Genomic DNA, 24,716 nt, shown 5'->3' with positions numbered 1-24,716 from the left:
CTTTGTTACTCCCCCTTCCCCCAGTTCTTGACATTCTTGTTTTCTGGAACCTGACTTGGTACTATTTTGCACAGATTTTGTGTTTACTCATCTTTATATGCAATGTAATCTCCAGTAGAATGTAAGTATTTTGGTGGCAAATGACTTCATTTTTTATATCATTACTAAGCAATGTGTATGTTATTAATAAGTGCTTAATAAATGTTAATTTGATGTCATGCTTTGGATAATACTTCATTATCAGGTTTTACTTTAAAACCTGGCAACTATATTTCAACTTGAATAATTTTTTTAACAAGAGGCTTCTTTTTCTTTTTGGTTATTTAATATTTTGACATAGTAATTTAAATGTATTTTTTTGTTACATTAAAAGACCCAATGCTCTCTCCCTCCCTTCCTCTTTAGAGAAGGCATAATTTGAGAAAAAGATACATTTATACAAAACTATGTCTTTTTGTTTCTGTACAATGATTCTTAAAAAAATATAATTGAATTAAGAAGAGGTGATTTAACTATTGTTGATTTAACTATTAAGATTTTAACTTATTTAATATTATAATTATTGACATTATTAAAGTATTTAAAATATATACATGTACATGCTATTTATATTAAATTTATATACTATATTATGTATGTGTATATATGAAAGATAGTATGATGTAATGCTGAGAAATAACTTAAGAGTCAGAGAAGACATGGATACTGACTCTAACTTATGCTAACTGTACATTCACAAGCAAGCTATTGAAGTTCTCACTGCCCCAAGAATTCTCCTGAGGTCATAAATAAGAGGCAGTTTCCATACTGAAAAATCCTCATCCCATTGATGAAATCACCAGTCCAAATTCACCCAAAAGATTACTTCTATAGATTAGACTTAAATATATGAACATTTATGTTATTGATTGCACAAACGTGCCTATGTATATGTAAAGGCATAAACTTCTCTTCATTCAGCACCATATAAAGCTAGCACAAATGGAGTGAAACATAGTTGAAATAACACAATGTTAGATGTAAAAAATACATTTCACTTAAAGGAAACTTGAGTTTCATAAGGCCTACAGCCCAAGCTTGGACTTTTTCCAGGGAAAGTAGATTAATATCTTTAATTCTTACTAAAACATCATGGGACTTGTAATGACCACAGGTAGAAGGAATATTGGTTTTGAATTAAATATCAAAAACAACACTTTTAACATCAGTGGCAGAATATTCTTATAAGTCATTCTGCAGAAATAGTTGAAATATTCATCTCCAGAGAGAACAATAATGCTTATTCAGTTATTGACATCAATTTGCTGACATGGTCACTTGAATTCCCTTTTTATCCATTAGCCCAGTGTGAAGGAGAAAAAGCAGAAACACAAGTGTAAAAGCGTATTTCTGGCTTAATACCACCTACCATCTACCTTGAATAGACACCAACCACTGTGAGGTCCTAAAAACATCGATCCTAAGAAGAAATGAACAAAACAGAAAGCTATAAAATCAATTTTATGAACAAACATTTCTAATTACTTCTAACTTATGCTTTTAAGTTTTTTATCCAAATAATTTTATTGTTATTCTTTAAAAATTAATGTAATCTTTATTTAATTTTAATTTAAATATAAATATTTAAGATGTCCTCAACTCTGGCTTTTCCAAGATTTTCTTTAGGAAAGAAAATTAATTGATCAGTCCTATCCTTAAAATAATTTTGGCATGGAAAAATCTACAAGCATGAATGAAGAGATTATTGATGATAATAACAATCTAAATTTAGGGTTATGAGTTATTTATGTGAGAAATTCGTTGCTAGGCACTGGGGGACAACGAAGACTAATCAAATTCTCTTGTCCTCAGAGAGCTTTAAAGTTGGTCCAGGTGGTGGCACGAACACAAGTGCAATACTAATTAAAAAGAGAGGAAGCGCAGAGTAGAAGAAGGCTAGGCTCAGAAAAGGCAAGGTTTGAGTTCAAGGGCTAGCTGTAGTGACTATGGGCAAGTCCTTCATCTCTTGGACTCAGGCAATTCTTTAAACTAAAACCTGAAAAATAGTTGCTGAACTGTACTGGTTAAGGAGTTTCATCACTGGAGACCTTTCTATATCTATGAAAGCACAGGTTCCTACCATCCCTTTGCCTACCTCAACAAGAGCAGCAACTATGTAGACTATAATGCTGGGGTCAGAATTGTCAAATCCAACAAGTATTTATTTCTTAAGTGCCTATTATGTGCCAGGGACATCTCGGCACTAGCAGGGCTTGGAGTCTGCAAGACTCATCTTCCAGGGCTTAAATCTGGCTTCACTCTAGCTGGGTGAACCTAAGCAAGTCAATTAATGCTGTTTGTCTCCACTTCTTCCACTGTAAAATGAGCTGGAGAAGGAAATGGCAAACCACTTCAGTATGTTTGCCAAGAAAACCCCAAATGGAGTCAGGAAGAGTTGGGCATGACTAATAACTGAACAAAAATTTTCAAATATTTTTTGCAATAAATTTTTGAAATAGGTAGAACAAGAACTGTTACATCCCTGTTTGAGAGACGAGGAAACGGACATTCTACAAAGTTAAATGAAATGCCCATGAGTGTATGAGGCAGAATACAAACTCAATACTCCTGAACCCAAGTCCAACACTAGCCACTACACCAGACTGCTTGTCAACAATATCTAAGAGTTTTCCATTTTAGAAAAAAGAACAAATCAAGCTAACAAATGCTTTTGTGAGCATTGCGACTAGGTCCAAGGCACTGTTCTAGGCACTGTATTGGGGGTAAAAAGAATTTTGTGGCTCCTACTCTAAGGGAGTTTATAATATAGTTGAAAAAAAAAGATATTAATTGAAAAAATTCAAATATAAGACAAGTTGTTTTTAATGTTACAAAACTATATAGTCATGAACTCAGGATTAAACTTGCTTTACAACATTAAAAATATGAGGGAGCAGGAAATCTACATTCAATATTAACCCCATTAGATTGCAAGTTTCCTGAGGTCAAGGACTTTTTCTTTTCTTTTCTTTTTATCCTTAGAATTTAGCACAATGCCTGACACACAGTAGGACCTTAAAAAAAAAAACAGAACTTTCTATTAAACTTATCTTTTTTTAATTTAAAAAATATTAAAGAATGAAAAAACTTAAAATTTCACAATAGTTATGTAGATGTGGACTAAGGAATAAAATAAAAAACCAAAGGGAAAAAAGAATTCTTATTGATAATTTTTCAGTGGTAAAAATAAACATGCTTTCATATAGCACATATGTAAATTAATTTTTGAATATGGAGTTTTCTGAAAGGGAAGCATGGTAATACCACTAGAATCTCAAAGCATATTCTCTTAATTTCATTGGTAATATTCAATACTGAAATGAATAAAAGACCAAGTTCCTAGGTTCAAGATGGAAGGGATCTTTGAGATCACCTAAACTAGCACCCTCATTTGAGAGATGAGGAGACATAGACCCAGAGAAATTGTTACTACACTGTCTACAGAAGGATAATAAAGAAATTTAGGTCCTAATTCCAAGTCACCTTTCTTTCTATTTTACTCTGCTTGTAGATATTGGGGAAATAGTAATGGGGTGTTGTTCTGGGGTGTCAATAATCTAGTAATTTACACACACACACACACACACACACACACACACACACACACACACACACAGAGGTTCCATTTTTCGTTAGTGATCCCTACAAGGATATATGTTCTGCTGACCAATTGTAGTTAGGTTGAGACAAGCCTTTTGCCTTCTAATGCACAATTTTTCAGGTTTTCCAAGGCTTTAGTCATACATTGAAGCAAAGGAGGAAACATACATAAATGGAAATAACACAACCTAATGAGTCTAGTATTGTCCTTTTAGGTTTTCTTCTGTGGTTCTGTCTCTATTCCCACGTTTCAATTTTTTCTTTGGCCTTTTTTGAATTTTAATTGGTGAGAAGATGAGCTCTCTTAGTTCCCTACTTCTAGGTTTTCACTTTGAAACTTTTTTCTGCCTTTTTATTGGCTGTGATTTTGCTTATGGGATGCTCCTTTAGACTATGACTGGTAAAATATACATGTGTCATACAAAGAAAAAGATTTACACATATTTTATCTGTCGATAAAATGTTTATTTCTTTTTTGGTAGGGAAGGGAATCTTCCAAGGAAGTTTGCTTTTGAAATGATATCGAACACAGAAAACATTTCTTAAATTGCAGGGCAGAGTGGGCCATTTATATAAGCAAATGTATACTGTAATGTAAAAAGCATTTCTTGAATGAGGTTGCTTTTGCTCCCCAATTGCTACAAGTTTAGTAGTACCAGCTCTGTCCTACTCTTCATGATTCTAACTGGGGTTTTCCTGGGCAAAAATATTGAAGTGGTCTGCCATTTCCTTCTCCAGCTACTTTTACTGATGAGGAAACAGGTTAAACAGGTTTAAGTGATATATTCAGGGTCACATTAGCAAATATGTGCCTGAATCTGGGTTTAAATTCAGGTCTTCCTGACTCTGGACCCAGCACTCTATCCACTATGCCACCACTGATAAAGGTAAGTATAGTTAAATTATTTTGATTTGGGAGCAATCTAACAGTAGCCCTCTGAATTTTAATCAGCCACCCTAATCCCAGTTTTATTCTTTTATTTCCTAAATATTTCAGGGATTGTGGAATTATCTGCAAAGAATTTTCTCCTTTTCTACATTTATATAATATGTGTCTTTCAAATTATCAAAGTTGTGATTTAACAGTAATATAATGTACTGCAACAAATAGGTTAGAAACATTTCTCACTTTAAATCGTGCCTAAACAATAATTAGCCCTACAAGATATATTTTCAATTTCAGATAAAGCATAAAAAATGAAAATAATTTCCTAGCAAAGAAAATTGTGGAAATGTATGTCAATATTTTAGTGGCTATATCAATGTTACATCATATTTACATTGCAGATAAATTAAAAACCTATTGATAAAGTCTAAATAATTTTCTTTTTTCTTCCATTAAATTATGTTCGTTGGAGTTCAAACAGAGTTAGTCATTATTTTTTCTTTTCTATATTAGGAAAATGTATTCTTTTGGGTGTTCAACAAAAATCACAAACTCCTCTATTTTTCCTTATCCACGTCAATTCTTGCCCCTGGTTTTCCATAAATACACAATAGAGAATACATACAACATGCTGGAGTCCTTACTCTGCTGTTTTGTTTTTATTTTTAGTATATATGTTGTTATCATTGTTGTTCACTCATTTTTCAGTTGTGTCCAACTCTTTTTGGTTTTCTTGGCAAAGATACTGGAGTAGTGTGCCATTTCCTTTTCCAGCTCATTTTATAGACGAGGAACTGAAGCAAATAAAGTTAAGTGACTTGCTCAGAGTCACTCAGCTAGTAAGTGTCTAAGGCCATATTTGAACTCAGGAATGTGAGTCTTCCTAACTTCAAGCCTGGCACTCTATCCACTGTGCCACCTTAGCTGCCCCTGTTTATCAGTACATTCAGTTCAACAATTTATCACTCAGATTATTTCATCCTCACGACATCACCTATTTTTCTAGCTATATACATCTTCAATAAATCCAGATAAATTAGTGGTGACCTGTAAGTCATTGCTTATTATGTCCATAATTTTGCCCTTTGAATTATTCAAAGCTTTAATTCTTCTGAGATAAATGAGATTTCAAGAGTAATAGCCATGAAGAATCACCAGGAAAATATTGGTAATAAAAAGGTCTCAAGATTACCAAATTTGGAGTCATGGGCTGAGTTCAAATGAATCCTGTGTTCAAATCCTGGCTATGCTACTTCCTATCTATATGGACAAGCAAGTCACTTGACTTCTCTGGGTCTCAGTTTCCTTACCTATAAAATGAAAGGCTTGGCCTTTAAAATAACTTCTAGCTCTAGATTTTATGATCCTCAAATACAATAAGCTACATTAGCTCCCTATTATTTCTAGGACAAAACATAAACTCTACTTTTTAGCATTTGAAATACTTCTCAATTTGTTCCAATTAATCTTTTAAAATGATACATTACTCCCAGTAGGCACTCTAAGCTTCGGCCAAATGTCTTTCTCCCTCTTTTCCATAAGTAGCATTCTCCCTCCTACCATATCCTTTGCATAGAAGTACTATTTCTAAGCTTAGAATGTTCTTCCTCCTTAACTTCCGCCTCTTAGAAACTTGCTCAAGTGCCACCTCCTTGAAGAGATCTTTTCAGACTCACCCTTTTTTAGTGCCTCCTTAACAATCACTTATTATTTGTTTTGTATATTTCCTCTATTTTCTTGCCTAGCAGAATACAAGTTTCATGAGGTCAGAATCTATACCACTTTTGTATTTATATCTCCAATGCCTAGTGCAGTGCCTAGTCCATAATAGACCCTGAATAAATGCCTGTAGATTGAGTGGTTGATTAAAAAATACTTTCTTTTACAGTGGTAAGCAAATTGGCATTAGTGAGGAAAAACTCCAGTCTGATTGCCGACTATTCAATTCTAACATTAACTTATTATCCATCTGCAGGACTTGTTGAAGCTATATTATCTACGTAAGTATTTATATTTATATCACATATAATATACATTCATGGAATAATCTGATGACACCTGCTTGAACAGCATTTTTATCTAGTGTGAATAATTAGAAAAACCACTTTTCTGATTAATACTGATTTCACTGAGCACTTTATAAGAATAATATATGTAGGCATCACGGATATCCTTTGAAAAAGGCATAAGAAGATTTGGCTTCTGCAGGCAATTTGATACAGCAAATAAGTTTTGTGTTAATTCACAAAGATATCTTGCCCTCTGTCCATGGTAACTGTCACTCTAATGAGAGATGATGGAGATGCAGACAGATTCAGCCCTAATTTTTCACTTAAGGATAGTACCCAAGCTAGACATTAAACACCTCTGCACTTATCCATCCTGTGCCTTTCCCATTGCACACCCTTTGTCTTATCAGCTTCATTTGGGTATTATCTTTGCCTATCACACTATAAACTCCTTGAGTACAAAATTGAGCATGAGATCTTGTTGTGATTATTGTTCATTTTTGAGAAACTTATCGCTAGGATTACTTTTTTCAAGCATCCACTGTTTATCAACATTAACTTTGGTTTGGATATAAACTCACCCAATATCTCCCATTGTCCTAAAAGATTCCAAAATAAAGTTTCCAGAAGATGACAGTTTCCAAATGACATTTTAGCAACTGTATGGAGCTTAATAGCAGATTCTAACACAAATTTTTCTCTAATTTAAGCAATAGGTGTCTTCTTTCATCACATGATTAACATGGAAATATGTGTTATATGACAATACATGTACAATCCATATCATATTACTTGCCATCCTGGGGAGGTAAAAAGGATAAGGAGGGAGAGAAAAAATGATTATTGAACATTGTATCAACATATAATCTGGAAAAAAAAAAGAAAGCAGAGCTCTCAGTAAAATCTAGAGTAATTACTTAAAAGGGAGAAATTATGTAATACTTTATAACCTACCCTTACTTAAATTAACTTAAAATAATTTTATTTATATCAATTGTCATATTTACCAAAATTCTGACTTTTAAAATTGTATACTTATAACTATCTCAATAAGAATAACTTGCAATTCCATTAGCAATGCAATAGCATTCTTGTTTCCTCCAAATCCATTCAAAGCTGCATTTTTAAAACTTTTAAACCATTTTTGTCAATTTAACAAGGGTGAATCAACTATTGTGATTTAACTTGAAAAAAGTAGAAACAGTAAAAATTTGATCTTCTAGTCCTTAAAAGTTCAATGGTGTTAAATGTCACATATGTTGAATCAAGAAATCAACAAAGAGCAAAAAGTATTAAGTTCCATTTTTGCCTTTAGTGGCAAACACTTCCCCCACATATACACACACATATTACCTGTTTATGGTCATTGGCAATAAAATCCTAAGATTCATTAATTTGATGTGATATTTCCTCAAGAAGTTCTAAAAAATGAGGTAAAGAGAGGAACACCTTGGATCAGGTTTGCTTTTTTTTTATTAGTAGTTAGATCATTCTTCTTCCCAATATAATTAATAATGCTTTAATTGTTGATATAAATACCAAAAGACATTGTAAATTCAGGGAGCATAATATTATTATTGAGGGCAATAAGATAACATTGGAAATGATTACTTCAACCTTTGAATCGAGCTAATTTTTCAGAAAGGAAGCCATCAAACTGATTTGTAGCTGCATTCTCTTTTTGAAAAGGTAACTAAAAAGAAATCAAATTAAGCATTAAGAATTTTTTCAAGAAAGTAACAACTATGATATCTTATGGGAACAGAATAAAATGATGCCCTATTTCACAAATATAATTTTTCTCACTTACAAGATGAGAGGTTGGGCTAAAAAAAAAAATCAACTCTGGTTCTTTCCACCTTTAAAATGCTGATTTTGTGAAATCTAAAATATATTACTTCTTTCTAACAAAAAAAGTAAACAAAATATACCTCAATTTTTGAGGCTGAGATTAAGAAATGTTTAGTGAGTCATCATCCAAGGTCATAGACAAAGAAAAAACTCTAAAAAAAAAGCTTATTCACTTTTCCCTCAGTGTAATGAGTACTTGGGAGTTAAATATGGAGACCAATTATCATCAACTTTTCAAGATGCAAAATATAAAGACTCTACTAATGATTAAGCCTTATAATTGATAATTATCCTTGATTAATGAAAAGGAAGTACTTCCAGAAGCTCTACACATTATGTTCCATTGTCATAATTGATCTTTAATTTTTTCATCTGAAGATTGCTTTTGTCATCTTTGCTATTTATTTATAAGATTTGTAGATAAGTCTTGGTAAGAACTACCCCTAGATAGATTACTTTACAAATGCAGTTGTAATATAATTTAAAATTAGTCCAATTCTCCTTATTGTTTACAATTGATCTGCAGCCCCAGGAAAATGGAAGTCTTTCCATTTGACCACTCCTGAATTACCTTCTTGAACTACACCTCTATGACAAAATTTATACTACACAAGAAAGGAAAAAGAACAATTCTCTATCCATGAAGCAATTCAGAATACATCAAGTTTTCATAACTATCTCTCTCCTCTCAGGATGGAAATTGTTCATAAGTCTCCTCTACTTAGATAACTCATTTACTCCTTTTAACTATTTCTTTCCCTCCACTGCCAAGTAAAACTTTATTAACCAATAAAGCATTCACTGCCCTCATTTCTTTACCACTAACTTCCTCCTTAATCCCCAGCCAATAGGTTTAAGGATGCATTGTTGAAAAAGCCTATTTATATGATGGTGAAGAAATAATAATATGCTATAAAATATGATGAACAGGATGATTTCAGAAAAAACTGGAAAGATCTACATGAACAGATATAGAGTGAAATAAGCAGAATCAAGAGTATATTATTCTGGGGCAGCTGGGTGGCTCAGTGGATGGAGAGCCAGACCTAGAGACGGGAGGTCCTAGGTTCAAATCTAGCCTAAGACACTTCCTAGCTGTGTGACCATGGGCAAGTCACTTAACCCCCATTGCCCAATCCTTACCATTCTTCTGCCTTAGAGCCAATACACAGTATTGACTCCAAGATGGTAGGTTTAAAAAAAATACATTAAAAAATAAAGAGTATATTGTACATGGTAATAGCAATATTATAAGATGATAAACTGTGAGAGATATTCCCAGCAAAACAATGATCCAGGACAAATAATGTTATCCATTTCCAGAGAAAGAACTGTTGGAATACAGATCAAAGCATGATCTTTTATTTTGGGGTTTTGGTTTTATAGGAATAATCTCTTATAACAATGGCCCATATGAAAATGTTTTGCATGATAATACATGTATAACACAGATCAAATTGCTCACCATCTCCAGGAGGTGGGATGGAAGGGAGAGAGGGAGATAATTTGAATCATATAACTTTGGAAAATGTATGTTGAAAATTATTACTACATATAATTTGGAAAACAAAAAAAATATTTTTTAAAAAATCTAATGGTCCTTTTTCTCTTCCCATTCTCCTTTGCCTCCATATTACATTTGATACAATTACACGTCCATAGTTTTTAGTAATTATTTTCTGATGTTTTGCAATGCATTCTCTCCCTCCCATCCTTCCTAAGATATGTTATCATGCAATACATATTTCTATATTTATCATATTGTGAAAGAAGACATATCTTTTACACTAGAGAAAAATTCATGAAGGAAATAAAGTGAAGAATGATATGCTTTAATCTGCATTCAGACTCCATCACTTCTTTCTATGGCAGTAATTTTTTTCCCTTTCTCCAGCCTTTCTCCTGAGTTCCCTGGAGTGGTATTCCTATATCTCAGCACAATCAGGCAGTGTTTATAATGTGTTTCTAAGATAAGGCCCCAGCTCATGTGTTGGATTTTTTGAGGTTTTCTAATAGTTTTTTTAAATTTGTTTTCCTATTTTTGACAATTGTTTTGTCATGTTTCAGATTCTCTCCTTACCTCCATCCCCCAAATTCTCTTATGTTATAAATAGTCTGATATAGGTTATACCAGGAGTTGCATGCAATATATATTTCCATATTGCTATCATGATAGAAGACACATATCATACATATAGTAAAAAAAAAGTTCATGAAGGAAATTAAGTGGGAAATGGCATATTTTGATCCACAGAGTCCCACAATTCAATCTCTGGCTGTGGATAGAATTTTCATTATGAATCCCTTGTGGATATTTTGGAAACTTGTTTGGCTGATAAGTTTAGACTTTCAAAGATGATCATTATAGAATATTTCGATTACTGTATACAGGCTTCTCCTGGTTCTGTTCATTTCACTTGCCATCAGTTCATATTAGTCTTTCCAGTTTTACTGACTCATCATGTTTTTAATTTCTTATAGCATAATAGTATTCAATTACAAACATATACCATAACTTGCTCAGCCATTCTCTAATTGATAGACATACCTTCAGTTTCCAATTCTTTGCTGCTACAAAAAAAGCTGCTAAAAATCTCTTTGGGCATATAGACCCAGTAGTATATAAGGTTGTCAAAATGTATGCAGTTTTTTGGTTCTTTGGGAATATTGCTCCAAAAAGGGTTGTAACAGTTCACAGTTCCACCAACAGTATATTAATGTTCTAATTTTCTGCATGCCCACCAACATTTTTCCTTTTCCTTTTTGGTCACATTAGCCATCTGATAGGTATGAGGTGGTATTTCAGAGTTGATTTAATTTGCATTTCTCTAATTAATAATTATTTGGAGCATTTTTTCATGCCTATGGATAGTTTTAATTTCTTACTTTAAAAACTGTTATCCTTTGACCAGGTATCAATTTGAGGATGCTCTGTATTCTTATAAATTGGACTCAGTTCTCTATATATCTGAGAAATGAGGCTTTTGTTGGGGATACTTACTATAATCCCCCCCCCCCCCAGTTTGTTACTTACCTTCTAATCTTGGTTGCATTAGTTTTGCTTGTGTAAAACCTTTAAAATTTAATGTAATCAAAATTATTCATTTCATTTTTCATAGTGTGCTTTGTCTTATTTGGCTATAAAAATTCTTCTCATCCCTTTGTCTGACAGGTAAACTTTTCCATGTTCCCCTAATTTGTTTTTGGTGTCACGCTTTATTTCTAGATCAACTATCCATTTTGACTTTATCTTGGTATATGTTCTGAGATGTTCGTTTGTGCCTAGTTTCTATCTTCCTGCTTTCCAGTTTACCCAACAGTTTTTGTCAAATAGAGAATTCTTCCCTAAAAAGCTTGGATCTTTGGTTTTATTTAACCCTAGATTACTATGATCATTAAATTCTGTTTATTACCCAAACTATTCCACTGATCCTCTACTCTATTTCTTAGCCAGTACCAGATTGTTTTTGATGATTACTTTACAGAATAGTTCGAGATCTGTATGGCTGGGCTTCCTTATTTCATATTTTTTCCATTAATTTCTTCTGTATTCTTGGCCTTGCTCTTCCTGATGAATTTTGTTATTTTTTATAACTTTATAAAATATTTTGGCTAGTCTGATTGGCATAGCACTCAATAGGTAAATTAATTTAGATAGGAGTGTCATTTTTTTTATATTGGCTCAGTCTATCCATGAACAACCAACGTTCTAATTGTTTAGGTCTGGCTTTATTTGGGTGAAGTGCTTTGGAGTGGGGAGGATAAGTGCTATTATTTCCTCCATTTCAAATGAAGAAATGGAGGCAGGCAGAGTTTAAATGACTTGCCTCGGTCACACAGATAATAATCTCGCTAAAACCAGATTACCTGAACTTGGGTTTCCTGACCCCAGGCCAATCCATCTGTCCACTGTGTCACCTAGCTGCTTCTGAGCAGGCAAAGGAGGAAGACATGTTATATTTTTCATGCTATACTTTTCCAAATTTTAACTGCACTATTTCTGTCAATGATACTACCACTTTTACCACCTAATCTGTACTATGGCAATATCATCCTAACAGGTAGATCTTCCTACCTCTTCGTCCTATCCTTCCTCCCAATCTCTCCTTTACTCCACAGCCAGATTAATCTTCCCTATGTATGAACCTGGCTATGTCTCTCCTGCTCAAATCCAAAATATTTTCCAGTTAGTGGCCAAATAAAGTCCATATTTTCTATACTTACATTTAAGAAGCTGCACAAATGAATCAAATCAAGAATATTTGGTTTGTTTTGAGTTTTATGTTGAAATACTTATACAATATACACATACACATAAAAACATGGATGAAAAGCATTTCCTAGCATATATATGGCTAAAAAAAAAAGTAAAGTACAGTAGCAGTTAAGGGGTGAAAAAGTGAAAAGGTACAGAATAAAATACCTCCAAAAATTAATTTAAAAGACAAACAGTAAATAACTGATGGCCCTAAATGAAAGACGGGCAGCTCCAAGATAGCAAAACTGGGTGTTCAGTGTGCTAGTAGGGTATATAGGGTATAGATGGGGAAAAAAAAAAACTTCTCCCGTACATTAACTAAGAATACTGAAGACGCAAAGGTCCTACTTTTAAGCTACAGATTTAAAAGTAAGAGTAAATAACAAGGAAACATGAGGAAAAAACTTCCCCTGTGTATTATGAAGAATAATGGTTTTAGAGTAAAAATTCTACCTCTTGCTACTGTCTACCTGTGTGAGTTTGGGAAGTCACTTAACCTATATAATTCCAAGTTTCTTTTTATGCAAAATGAGATTGGACTAGAACCCAAGATTACCCCTAAAAATCTGTACTTAGAAGTGTTGTGTGTAGCATTTTTATATATCTGCTTTAAAAAAGTTCCATGAACCTAAAAAAGTTAAAGCAACTAAAATAAGATGTAATTAATTTCTGAATATATTCCACCCAGGAATAGGGCTGGAGGCTCATATAGTCTAAGTGGCTTGTCCAAGATTTATAGGTTTAGAATCTAATACCGGGAGTGGGGTTGGGGAACAGCTAGGTTTGAGAGCCAAACCAGAAATGACAGGTTCTAATTTGGCCTCAGACATTTCCTGTGTGACCCTGGTCAAGTCACTTAACCCCCATTTCCTAGGCCTTAGCACTCTTCTTCCTTGGAACTAATACTTAGAATTTATTCTAAGATGGAAGTTAAAGGTTTAAAAAAAAATCCTGTGCTTCCCTAACACTAAATAGTTTCCCAATTTAAGACTGAATTTCTATAGTTAGAATTTACTTCTTACTTCTCTGTTTGTATGTCTTCTGTTGCCTTCTTGGGAAAATAGGAGTGAGTTGAGTCTGGTAACTAGCCAAGTCGGGGTGCCATTCCCCTCTACAAGGGAGAATGATGAAGTCTGAGGGGAGGCTTAGTTCTCCTTAACAGGACTATTATTGTCCTTTCTAGAGGGAAAGAGCACCCCCATTTGGTTAGACACCAGTCATACTGTTAAATCCCTGAAGTTGGTGGAATGCTTAATGAAAAATGGGGAAAGTTCAAATAATATACTTCCAACTGGCACAAAGGTTCCCTTAGATTTACAATGGTGTCAAATCATATGGAAGAATGAGACACTAATCCATAGATAAGGATCCCTGTCAACCACATGAGACTTAATTTTAAAATATAATATCAATGTTTTATTGCATTTTTATTTTGTAAAATTCCATCTATTTTAGACCTAACTCAAATGGGGTACTAGAAAATAGTAATGATTTTTATATTTCCTTTCTTTATAAGTTTTTTTATATTTATATTTCCTTTCTTTACAAGTTTTATAAGATTTTTATTTCTATATTTCCTTTCTTTATAAGTGTTTTATCATGTGTATATTTTGCCAATTTTTTAAATTGGAGATAAAATTCCTTAGGCAAAGATTTTTATTCTATAGCATATGAATTAGGGAAAGAGAGACTGGCATCTTTATTTGGAGGTAAAATTTCTCCCAAGTCCCCAATGTACATTTTAATTTTGTATGTCTAATAAATTTTTTCCAAGGATAGAGCCCATCTAAGACGGTTCCTGCTTTTGTACAATGGAGTAAATAGCATATCAATATAAGTCATAGATAGAACCTAGGATCCCTGTTGACAACATTTTTTATTTTCCAAATACAAGCATTAGAAAACTTTTGTTCCTATAACTGCAGCATATTTACCATGACATAATAGAGATGCTTGATGTAAAGAGTTGTCCCTAGATAGTTCTCATAATTTCCTATGAGCCCTAGTATAAATTCTATTTGTTTCCTTTGATCTGTAAACAAGTTTGTTTATTTTTCAAATCTTCTAAACCATGTGCTTGCAAGGGGATTAAGTGGCACTCCTCTAAATACTACTGGAAAATTACCAGTTATCTTCATGGACAGAATTGAGTCATGGAATTAGGAAATCTGTTATGGAGGGATGGAGAGATTAATTCTTAAATATCTGAAGGAAAATATACTAAAAATAGAGGGAAAATCTTGAACTCTATTAATGCCCTCCAAGTCAACCGGAGATTATCATCAGTGTAAAAGAGAGAATCTACAGGGCAAGCCAAGCATGTAACACAAAGCAAAAGGACATCATATCAAAAAAGGAACATTCCCTTTGGAATGTTCCCAGGAAGAGGCAGTTGGAAGCTAACCTCACAGTGGAACTGAACTCACTCTCTTGGCTTATTAGAGAGGAGGAAAGGAGATTTCTTTTGGGGCTAGGCAGAGAGGCTTGTGATTAGACCCCTCTTAGCTTCTGACCTGAGGCTGAGAGACCCTGGTGGCTTTTGAGCCAGGCTGAACAGGAAGAAGCTCTGAACAGGACCCCTATGTTAGCTTCTGTCCTAGGCTGAGGGACAGGTGTGGTTTTGGAGCGGAGAGAGAAATTTGTGAATTAACTTTTAGCTTGTGGCCGAGTGTGGTTAAGAAGATATTGGTGTCTCTGAGACTTGAGTTTGAAGGAAGTCTCCCTGTCAGACTTTTTTGTCACAGCTGTGATAGAACTAACATTTCCCCAAAACCTCTTAACCCTCATTATAGACTAGGGAAACCCCCATCCCTCTTGCCTCATCTTCCATCCTTGTCCTGTTTTTCCCAATAAACCCCCTTACTTGAGAAAGAGAGAGAGTATTTTCTCTAAAACTCATAGTCCACTTTGGGAAGGAGGGGGAAGGGGTGAAGCTAAAGGCTTCAGAAGTGGGAGGTGAAGGGAGGTATTGAAGGAGGAGGAGGGTAGGAAAAATATTAATCAATTTGTCATCTAGGGAACTGACAGATACCCTCCTCTAGTATATCTCTCTCTCCATTAGAACTAGGCACCTTCAGGTTTCCCCTAGTATCGATCTCCAAGTACATCCATTTATTACAACTATCCCATCAAGTATACATTTTTAATACAATTTGCACCTCTCTATCTCTCTAGTCAAGCAGAGTATCTCATTTATTACATCAGCTACTAATCTGTCAACTTTCTCATCTATATATAAAATATTTATGAGAATAAGAAGCACAAATCCAAAGCATGCTTGATTACAGAATTACTAAGGAATAGACAGGCTTTTTGATAATTAATATTACACAGCAGTCCACATCCTTATCATCACACAAATCACTGAAAAACATTAAGCATACAGTATCCCATTATGCTTATTTTTTGTTGGCTATAAAAAGTTTTTGATTCAATATAAAGTCAAATGCCACCTTAAAGCCTCTCTCCTAACAAAGTATTTACCATCCATATCTTAAAATTATTGAAGAACCCTTGAAAGATACAACAAAATCAACTTAGTTTAACACAACATTATATAGCAAATGTGAATAGGAAGTTTTCTATAAAAATGAGACTTTGGAATCAGTTCATTCAAAATGCAAGGAGAAGAAAGGCTCATTAAACATGCAGACCCCAAACCTAGACTCTTTTAAAGTATCAGGATGAGTAGACTATCACTCCAGTACTTCTCATCAAAAAAGGACCTTTAACATTTGATTTTATCACCAAATGCTTGTATGGATAGTAAATGATCTTAGTTCTTAGATGAATTCATCATAGCCTTGATTAAAGATTTCTTTTGGCCTTTTTCTTGCCCTGAGTAGGTCAGTAGTTTCTTCATAATGAAGCCATAACTAAGAAGTTTTTGACAAGGAACAAAGTCAGTTGGTAGAAGTTGGGCCACAGTGCTAGTGTCAGTGACTCACCATGGGTGGGCTATACCCCACATGAGTGGAAGGGGAAGCAGGGTGCCAGAGGGATTGGTAGGCCTGGAGAGAGTAGGCACTATGGCAATAAGTTCCTGAGAGTCTAACACAAGAGATCATGGTTGTCCAAGATAGCAAAAACAAAAACAAAAAACTAGGCAAGTTGAGGTATGGAGATGCTAGCCATAGTGAGGAAGAAAAAATGCCCCAAAACAGACATAACCTATTCAGTTGAAGCTAATTATGGTACTTCCTCTTATCATCATACTAGAACTACTACTAGACTCACACCATTCTCATTTCTGCTTCTCAAATCTAATCTCTTAATTCTAGTTATTTTATCTTTTTCATTTACATTAGCAGTGTCTTATACAGGGCCCTTGGGTACTAGATTAAAATGTCAATGAAAAATATTTAATTAAAGTAGAAAAGAATATAGCTAATGTTAATATGGTTTTCTAAAATAATAAACAGCCTACAGAAATCTTTAGTTTAGGTTTAATCTTCCCACTCCCCAGTTTCTATATGTGTTAGATACTATTGATCTAGATATTCCTTAATGATCATTGCTAATAAACATAACTCTTCTGAAGTTTTAATACAAACCATTCTCCCAGGCTAAATTAACAGTGTGAAAAGAGATTCCACTAAGTTCAGATCCAATAATTATATACATAAAATAGAAATAGAATGCTTTCTATAAAAATGAAACTATGAAATGTATTTATTCAAACTGTAAAAGAAAATGACAACTATTAAGGACCTGAGGCATCAATTTTTATTTTATTATATAAGTTTCTGAATTCTTAAGGACTAATGGATGAACTGTAATTCCAAGCACCCTCCATAAAAAGGAAGTCATTAACCATTTGATTCTATTACAAAATACCTAGTGGTGGGTGCTTCCTGGTATATTAACCATGATCTTGATCGAAGTTTTCTCTTATTCTTTAGTCTGTACAACAGCTGCCAAACAGGTCAGCCCTTATTTTTTACCATACTCTTGGTCCAAGTCTGTCAGGATTTATGATTAATCTGGTTTTGGAATTACCTCAGTGAAGTGCATAAAATACAAACCCCTGTTGAGTGTAATTAGGCTGTAAAAATTATAGAATAGCAAAAATATGAATAAATTATGAAGAGGCTCTGGGAGATCAACTAGAAAATTGTAAAATTAGGGCTTCCCATATATTCTTCTAATTTAGAAGACACACTTGAAATTCTTATGGTTCCATAATATTCACATTCTTACAACAGTCACTTCAAGTAAAACCTCAGTGCCTATAAGATACTTGTAGGATATTTAATAGATATTTGTTGAATTGAATTGATAGTGGTTGAATTTATTAAGACTTCTTGTTTGATAGTAAAATTTGTACATGGAAAATATTTTGTTGTTGAACCTTTTAAAACTGAACTTTAGTTTCTTAGGGGGGTAATTAACAAACAATAAGGATCTTACATTTGCTTCCACCCCTTGGTCAGTTTTGAAACTGAAGATGTCACTAAAAATAATCCTCACAAGCCACTGATTCCCACTAACTGTCTTTCTTTGTTGGGAAAAACTTAGATACAACTTCATTAAGAAGGAACTACTAATCTACTCAGGATAAGTTAAAGGCCAAAAGAATTAAGACACAAGGATACCTTCAAATGGGAAACAATTCTCATAAAAAATTAGAGAAATAGAAAAGTAAGCATCTTATTTGGCAGTGGTTGATTTATTCCTGGTCACTGATTAAAAAAAAATATCCAAGACAATTCTCATTCTATGAAATCTTCTCTTTTCTGAGATATCCTGAAAATTGTCATGTATTTTGAAACACTATGGAATACTATGTTCAATTCTTGCCACCTGACTTTGAAGATAGACAGTGGTAAGCTGGAAAATATCCAGAGTGGTGCAATCAGGATAGTAATGAGCCTCGGGTTCATAACACTGGAGGATCAATTCACTGAAGAAAATGAGGGTGGTGGAAAAAAAATGAATTTTCCAAGGGCCGTTAACGTGAAAGAAGGAATTGTTCTCCTTGGTCTCAGATTACAAAACTAGGAGCAATGAGTGTCAGTTACAAAGAGATCAATTTAGGTTTGGCATCAGGAAAAACTCCCTAACAATTAGAGCTATCCAAACGTGGAATGGCTTTTTTCCCAAAAGTGTTCTGTTCTCTCTCCTTGGAGGTCTTCAACTAGAAGTTGGACAATCACTTGTTGAAAATAGATTATATTGGGGAATCCTTTCTTTATGGGTTGGACTACATACCTGCGGAAGTCTCTTGCAACTCTCAAATTCTTCAATTCTGTGAGAATGAAAGGGCATTTTCTTAGTGTTTATAAGCCTTATTCACTTAAGTCTAATAACTTTTTCAAAAGAATCTTTTTTTTCTTGAACCTAGATTTACTTTTTGCCCTCCCCCCCCATTTTCCCTTGTCCAGAAGCAGATCTAACAGATGTGACCACAGATGGTATGTACTTGCCAGCTGAAAATTCCAGCTGCTAATCATTACTCTGAAATGTCTTTCTAGTAGTATTATTTGGAATCATTACTGGCATGTTGCCTTTTGTTTCTTTTTCCTCCCTGGATAGTTATTCCTGAATTAGAGAGCTGTTATAGTGTATCTCACTTCTTTTTACCAGATGTACTTGATCCTCCTCCTCCTTTTTTTAAGGTGAACCTGTTTTATATATTTCAAAGTAAAGCCTTTACCAGATTAGGGATAAAAAATATTCATATACTCCATGTAGTTAAGTAATCAGGGACAATTAGTTTGTTAAAATCACATCCTAGAATGGTTGTGTCAATCTTTTTTTTTTTTTAATAATCTCATGACCTCTCTGTAGGCTACCAGTCTCTTGACATGTCTTGTATGCTACTGGCAGTCAAAAAGATTCTTTTGAATGAATTTATTCCCTCCAATATAAAAATAGGCACATTCTGTTTTTCTCTTGGCCCTGAAACTGATCTTACAAATTGAGAAGGATAGAATCCAGGAGAAAGAGCCAGAAAGTAAAAGAGGCCAATTCACTCAGTTTGCTGTAACAACCACCTGTTAACAACCAGCTGCTCAGACCTCTGGTCTCCATGACCACTCAATTTCTTTTTCTTGCACTCAACTGTACCAACCCTTTAGTCTGAGAAAGACTGACCTAAAGTCATATGCATTTTAAGGTTACCTATTTAAATTAAGAACAATTTTTTCTAAATTTATCCACACTCCAATAGTAGTCTTATTTTCAATCTAGTAGTTTCCTTTTTAAATTGCTTTCCTGATTACATGTTGATACAATTTTAAATACTTGTTTTCTGATATCTGGCAATCCAGGCAGGTAATATGATGTAAGTTGTACATATATTAAGATATAAAACATACTTTTATATTTGTCATGTTATGAAAAAAGACATATTACAGACACTAGAAAAAAAATTAATGGAGAAAATAAATGAAGAATGGTATGTTTCAATCTTGATTTGGACTCCATCTATTCCTTCTACAGTAATGGATATTCTTTTTTGTGATGGATAACTAGGAATTGTCCTGAATTCCTGCCTTGTTAATAACTATATTATCACACACAGTTAATCATCATATATTATTACCGTGTACAACATTTTCCTGGTTCTGATCACTTTGTACAAGTCTTTCCAGATTCTATGTCAATCCTCTGCTTTGTCATTTCTTACGACAGGATAGTATTCTATTAAAAACAATATACTACAATTTCTTCTGCCATTCCCCAAATGATCAATATCCCTTCAGTTTCTAGTTCTTTCCCACCACAAAAAAAAAAAGCTAAGATAAATATTTTTGTGGAGGCAGGTTCTTTTCTTTATCTACCTTTAATCTCTTTGGAATACCAACCTCGTACTGGTATTGCTGAGTCTGCTTTTTAATCAAGCTATTTTATATAGTAAAAGGCAACACAGTAGTAGAACATAAATTGGCTGTGGGAAAAAGAAGATTTGAAATCACATCTCGTTTCTGACACACAGGAATTGTATGTCAGTGAGCTAATCACTTAAATTCTCTGTGCCCCAAATAATTTTTCAGACAATAAGCTACAGGAGCATCTAGATGGCACAATGGACTGAGAGTCAAGTCTAGAGATGGGAATTCCCCAGTTCAATTCTAGCCTCAAATACTTCCTAGCTGTGTAATATTGCTAAGTCCTTACCACTTTTCTGCCTTGGAACTAATAATTAGTATTGATTCCATTCATTAGTGTTCATAAGGGTTAAAAAAAAAAGACAGTAAGTTATAGATTAATTTTCAATTTGCATAGAGGGAGGATTTTCAACAGCCTGGAGTTCTCCATGGTGATGAAATCACAAGTCCAGTATACGTATATCCAGGGTCCCTTAACATGACTCCCTGCTAACTACTCCCACATCTTTAGTATTCATTGGATAATATCACTCTCAATCAGTAATAATAATCATAATCATCATACTAGCTGGCATACATAGTAGTTTAAGATTTTTCCAAGTACATTACAAATATTACCTTGTTTTATCCTTACAACAACCCTGAGGGTGTTATTGCTGTATCATTTTACAGATGAGGAAACTAAGGCAGTTAGTGATTAATAAGCTTGCCCAGAAGCCACACAATTAGTAAGTGTCTGAGGCCAGATTTGAACTCAGGTCTTCCCAGATCCAGCTGACTACTTTTCCCCGAATATCTAATTTGTTCTTCACTCATTCCACTATGTTGACTCTTTGTGATCCCAGAGTTTTCTTGGCAAAGATACTGGAGTAGTTTGCCATTTCCTTTTCCACTGGATTAAGGGGGAAAAAGGTTAAGTGACTTACCCTCCATTACCTAGCAAGTCAGTGTTTCTGAGGCTGTACTTGAACTCAGGTCTTCTTGACTCCAGGATCAGTGTTTGCACCACCAAAATGCCTCCTACCCTGCCACCCAAGTTAAATAAAACATGTTACAAACAGTAAAGCAAAGGACATTTATCTTTAAAAGAAAATAGTATAAATAATAATAATATAAAGCAGTAAACAATCTCACCACCCATTTCCCAAAGCAATTACCTCCTCTACCCCCAAAACGAGAACCTACCCTATAAATCCACTAACTCCGTGTCTCATACCTTCAGCACAATCAGAGAGAGATACCAGCAGGTTCACTTCTTGGTAGATCTGTTACAATGGTCCATCATTGGTTCTGCTGGACAGTTCCTCCCTCATCCTACCATCACTTCCTCCCACATGGCATTAATACAGAGAACAGAAAGGATTACCAAGACTTTGTTACTGTTCAGTTGTTTTTTACTCTTGTTTGATTCTTCATGGCTTCATTAGGAATTTTCTAAGCAAAGATACTGTAGTGGTCCTCCATTTTCTTCTTCAGCTCATTTCACAGATGAGGAAACCAAGGCAAATAACATTAAATGACTTGACCAGGGTCTCATAGCTAGTCAATGTCTGAAGCCAGATTTGAACTCAGGGAGATAAGTTTTCTTGATTCCAAGCCTAGTGCTCTATTCACAGTGACAGACTTACCCATTGGAAAAACACTAAAGCTTCCACATCTTAAAGATGCCAGCACATAAGAAGCATAATATTTTTTAAAATCTTACTTACTACTGGAAAATAAGTAGAAGAGAAACCACCTCAAACCACTTTTTTTTTTTAGAGAATTAGTCAACTAGAAATGGCATGATATAGACACAATTCCTATTTTATTTTCTTCTCCAAAACTGTTGCTCTAGTTTGCAATTCTCATCATATTCCTAATAAGATATGTGTCATGGTGTTAAAACCGGACACATTAAACCTTATCATTACAATCAGAATTCATGCCGAGGGAATACCACGTATCAAAAGAAATTTATAGTATTTCTATCTGCTTAAGGTTATAAAATCTAAAATAAGTTATAATCACTATGTTTAAAGTCATAAATAAGTTTCGTTAGTTTTATTAAATTCATAATAAAATGTTTGATTTTTAAATATTTAAACTTACTGAATTGCTATGAATTCAGTTTATAGATTTTAAGGTCTGACATTTATTGTGCAAAAGAAGCCAAACTGGCAATGTATGATCCTATAACTTTGTTCTACCATATTTTGTAGATACCAGATAAAAGGAGAAGGAAAGCTAAAATTTAGGAGTCTTCAGAGAGAATTTAGAGAAGACCCAAGCCTGGAAGAAATGTCTATGGGCAGCCTAAAAGGCACCAGGCAGTGATTGCAGAGAAAATTTCAAAAAGGAAAAAAATCCTAAACTTTAAAAGGTACTTGAGAAACAATTCTAAAATTACAAAAAGGAGCATCAGATCTCTTCTAGTCTGAGTCCCTCAATTTATACATGAGCAAAGCTACAGAGGTGAAGCATTTTCCTCAAAGTCACATTAGTAGTAGAGTCAAGCACTGAACCCGTCTCTCTCAGTCTAAATCTGATGCTCTTTCCATTCTTGCCAAGTATCTTAGGAGACCTTTCAAGAAAATTCAACAATAAAAGATTTTAACAGAATTTACAGAAATTTAGAAACATTTTTACTATAATTCATCTTTTCTATAAAGTAAAGGCACCTTGTAGTTTGTTTTTATATTAAAATTAATTTGTGAATACTATTTATAAACAGTCTATACACATTCATGTATAAAACAAGTTTATTTTGAAATTTTAACTCTAAATTAATGTTTAATTGTTAACAATATCCTAATGCATTCTTCGAAATGAGATTTTCTTTATGATTTAATGTACCCCCCAAAAAAGTTCTTTTGTTTAACCATCAGACTTCTAGGATACTTGCAAAGCATTGGAGCCACCAACTGTTCAAATGTGGCAATACCAAGCTACTTTCAATAATTTACAGAAAAAACAAAATCACTTAAACAGTAAATCTGTTAATGAAAAATATAGTTTAGATATTTAAAACAGTCTTTCATTTTTTTTTACCATTAATGAAAGTCTTACCTAAATTTGGATAAATTCTAGAATAATTTGCATAAAGTTTTGGAAAAGGTATATAACTCTCTTTAAAAGGAATATTTTAAATGTTTTGAAATTAAAATAATTATAATAAAAATTAGTAACATGCTATTTGTTATTTTTAACTAGGTAAAAGTAAAAAAATAAATAGAAAACATTTTAGCATTATGGAAAAAGCATTTATTTTCAAAGTATGTAATTTTGAATTTGTGATTTTTAAAAATTATATACTACATAATGGCATGGCACATGAGAGCTCTTTTGCCAGTGTTTATATTCAAAGAAATACTATCAACAAATGCATTCATGCTCTACTCATAATGCCTTAATCAATCAACTAATAGATATTTATTTAGTAACTATGTGGCTGCCACATCTAAAAAATAAAATAAGTCAAAGAAAGTAGTTTCCCAAGAAAGGCATCAGGACACAAAAGAAAGTTCTGAATTAGCAGTTTATAGAAGTATAGATTTAGCTCAACTTTCACTTACTGTGTGACCCCAAACAAGGCTCTAGATCTCTATGAATCTCGTATTTTTTCCTCTGTAAAATAATATAATTATGCATCAGACTTACCTCATAGGGCAGTTCTAAATTTCAAGTAACAGATGGATGTTTATTTCAGTGTGCAAATTGAGATCACTGAAAACACGATATTGTTTGTCAAAAGTATCCTTCCTTCCCTGTGTTTCTCTGCCTTTTCAATTGTGGAACAAAACCATCTATCTAGATAATCTTAAAGGGAAGATTCACAGATTAACATAGAATGATGTAATCTGTGGAATAGATATTCTTTATCCAATACTGTTGGTTATTCATTTGTGGAATGCTAAATCTCTTTTGAATAGCTATGTATTTTACTAAGTAGTTTGTAGTATTATGAGGCTAATCAGAACAATATTAATTGCAAAAGGGAGGATCTAAATGACTTCACACCATCCATAAGGAATCCCTATTTTATTCAGATGCTATAATACATACTTCTCCGTGACAGTGATGAATAACTTTGTGAACAAGATACTTCCCTGCTTTAAGCATTGTTTGATATTGGTAATCAAAGGAAGACTGACAAAAGTATCTAGTATAAGATAAAAAGTATAAGAGGACTATCATATTACATTCTAATGTCTACGAAAATATAATTGTCTGCATCAAGCCAAATGATTTTCTGTAACCAA

The 24,716-nt window shown here is 33.6% G+C and overlaps 1 long non-coding RNA gene across 1 annotated transcript; it reads right to left on the bottom strand.

Annotated features, from left to right (window-relative positions):
* Positions 1–3,165: 3,165 nt before the first annotated feature.
* On the bottom strand, positions 3,166–23,488 carry LOC107649840 (uncharacterized). Its single transcript, XR_008914277.1, has 3 exons — positions 21,692–23,488; positions 21,402–21,500; positions 3,166–18,890 (listed from the first exon to the last, which is right to left on the bottom strand). It is a non-coding gene; the product is annotated as an uncharacterized LOC107649840 (long non-coding RNA).
* Positions 23,489–24,716: the final 1,228 nt, after the last annotated feature.

Source organism: Monodelphis domestica, chromosome 8, assembly GCF_027887165.1.
Source record: "Monodelphis domestica isolate mMonDom1 chromosome 8, mMonDom1.pri, whole genome shotgun sequence".
Taxonomy (NCBI): domain Eukaryota; kingdom Metazoa; phylum Chordata; class Mammalia; order Didelphimorphia; family Didelphidae; genus Monodelphis; species Monodelphis domestica.
This window is presented reverse-complemented; position numbering and strand designations above follow the sequence as displayed.